The sequence below is a fragment of the Myiozetetes cayanensis genome, unplaced genomic scaffold, assembly GCF_022539395.1.
Source record: "Myiozetetes cayanensis isolate MyiCay16 unplaced genomic scaffold, myiCay2020 scf1326, whole genome shotgun sequence".
Classification (NCBI taxonomy): Eukaryota; Metazoa; Chordata; class Aves; order Passeriformes; family Tyrannidae; genus Myiozetetes; species Myiozetetes cayanensis.
This window is the reverse complement of record NW_026086967.1, coordinates 1-2,626: the sequence shown is the minus strand read 5'-3', so window position 1 is coordinate 2,626 and position 2,626 is coordinate 1. Positions and strand designations below refer to the sequence as shown.

General features: G+C 72.7%; 1 long non-coding RNA gene across 1 annotated transcript; it reads right to left on the bottom strand.

Moving 5' to 3' along the window:
• Positions 1-275: 275 nt before the first annotated feature.
• On the bottom strand, positions 276-1,972 carry LOC126636552 (uncharacterized). The gene is made up of 2 exons (XR_007628080.1): positions 1,812-1,972; positions 276-1,390 (listed from the first exon to the last, which is right to left on the bottom strand). It is a non-coding gene; the product is annotated as an uncharacterized LOC126636552 (long non-coding RNA).
• Between the last annotated feature and the right edge of the window lie 654 nt (positions 1,973-2,626).

Sequence of the window (2,626 nt, the reverse complement as noted above, 5' to 3'; positions counted from 1 at the left end):
GCCCGCGGAGGCTCCTTCTCTCCGCTCGGGGCACCCGACCCGCTCCCGCTAACGGGGCGGTCGCCCGCACAGGCTGCCAGCTGAGGGAGCACAAAGGCTCCCAGACCCAGACCCCGCTACGGGCGGGTCCACACCCAGGGAGCCACGGAGCTCGGCCTTCCCCCGCAGCAACGGGCAAGGAGACTCCACTGCCAGGCAGCGGAGCTCTCACGGCCTAAGGCCTCCAGCTGAGCCCCGGGGGACAGGGAGGGCACACGCCCAGCCCCACGCCTGTGAAAGGCCGGGGACCCCGCGGGACACCCGCCTGATTACAGGGGGGTCCCTCCAACCGCCCGCCGAGCAGGGGGGGACGCACAAAACCCCACTTACGGGGCCGCCCCCCCCGAGGCCCGGCACTCCCAAAGGGTGGCCTCGCGGCCCAAGGCCGGTGGGAAAAGGGCCCCAGCCCCGAGGACGGGGTGGGGGGGACGTGCCACGCTGGCCCGGCACCTGCCGGGACAGGCGGCCCCGCCGCGCGGGCGCGCGCCCCAGGCCCCGGCTACGGCCGGGGCACGCTGCCCGCGCCACCACTAAGGAAGGGGCTTCGCTCCCTCCTCGGGAACGAGGGGCAAGGCCGGGCCGTGTCTCCGCCCGCGGCTTTAGAGGGCAGCCCCCGGTTGCTGCGCAGAGCCCCTCTTTCCCTCCTGGGAAGTCTAAGCTACGCTGCTCTCTGCTTTCTACGGGGGCTAAAGGACAAGCTCGCTCGCTCACTCACACCGACAAAGACACAAGGGGGGAGGGAACGTCCCAGAAGGGGGAGCGAGCTCTGCGCGCCAACGCGTGGGGAGCCAGCCCTGTCTGCCGTCGAGCAGGAGAGGAGGGCCTCAGACCCGCCCCCGGGCTGCGCACGGGCCAGAAGGGCCTCGAGGCGCTGAGGGGCTTCGCGGCTGGCCCAGGCGCAGAGGCTGTGACGCACCCCGACTACAGGGGCCTCACTCTGGCCAGGGGCCGCCAGCAGGCACCGAGGTGCCAAGGGGAAAAGCCCTGCCCTGCTTACAGGGTGGGCTGGGGGTCGGGAGAGCTCCGTTTCCCCCCCGCGGGTGCGGAGACGGGGGCTCTCACCCTCCTTACAGGGTGCTTCAGCCTCTCTCCGGGCAGCCTCAGGAGCGCGACGACGGCAAAAGGCCGCCGCCAAGCACCGCAAAGACCCAGCCCTGCTTACAGGGAGGGCGCCCAGCGCTAAGCCGGCCGGGGCAGCCCGAAGGTGCCCACCGGACTCCTAGGTATCCCTGCCCCGGGGATGCCGGGGGGGTCCCTTTGCCCAGAGGGCCCTTCTCGCGCCCCCTCTTCAGCTCCAAGCCGCCGCTCTTCTTGCCCGCGCCGGTGTCTCCGCTGTCTTCTCCGACGGCTCCTGACGAGGCAGGAGGACACAGTCGGGACCGAGGAGCTCCAACTCCTTGCGCCCAAGGAAAGGAAACTAGGACCCAGAGGCAGCTGTCCAAGCCGCCACCTGCCCACCCGCGGGACCCCCACATCTCCGCACGACCCCCCAAGTTCAGCTTGCCTCCCCTCACCGGCTTCCCACGGCGGCGGCGCCGCCGCCGTCCCACGCCATCGATGCCTCTCGCTCTCTTCTCCCACGGCTTCCGCCGAGGCAGGAGGACGCACTTGGGCCCCACAGTCCCCAGCTCCTCCCCGTCAGGGAAACCGGGCCCCGGCACGCAGCCCCAGAGGCACATCCCCAAGCCACCAGCCGCTCCCCCCCCACAGGCCACCCCGCCCGCCCCCCTCCCTCCAGCCCCCAAAACCCTCCAAACGGCACTTTGACTCACCACGGCGACGCGCGGCGAGGTCCCATCCGCTGCTGGGAGCCGGGCCCTCTGGGCAAAGGCAGCTGGGCGTGCAAAGCAGCGGTCAGGGAGGCTGCCGCCCTGCTTACAGGGGGCTGGAGCCGCTGCCTGGACCGCAAAGTGCCCGGGACTCCAGGGCGCTTACTCCCGACTTACAGGGGGCCCTGGGCCCAAAGGCCCGCGGAGGCTCCTTCTCTCCGCTCGGGGCACCCGACCCGCTCCCGCTAACGGGCGGTCGCCCGCACAGGCTGCCAGTTGAGGGAGCACAAAGGCTCCCAGACCCAGACCCCGCTACGGGCGGGTCCACACCCAGGGAGCCACGGAGCTCGGCCTTCCCCGCAGCAAGGGGCAAGGAGACTCCACTGCCAGGCAGCGGAGCTCTCACGGCCTAAGGCCTCCAGCTGAGCCCCGGGGGACAGGGAGGGCACACGCCCAGCCCCACGCCTGTGAAAGGCCGGGGACCCCGCGGGACACCCGCCTGATTACAGGGGGTCCCTCCAACCGCCCGCCGAGCAGGGGGACGCACAAAGCCCCACTTACGGGGCCGCCCCGAGGCCCGGCACTCCCAACGGTGGCCTCGCGGCCCAAGGCCGGGGGACAGGGTCCCAGCCCCGAGGACGGGGTGGGGGCGGGGGACGTGCCACGCTGGCCCGGCACCTGCCAGGACAGGCGGCCCCGCCGCGCGGGCACGCGCCCCAGGCCCAGGCTACAGCCGGGGCACGCTGCCCGCGCCACCACTAAGGGGCTTCGCTCCCTCCTCGGGAACGAGGGGCAAGGCCGGGCCGTGTCCTCCGCCC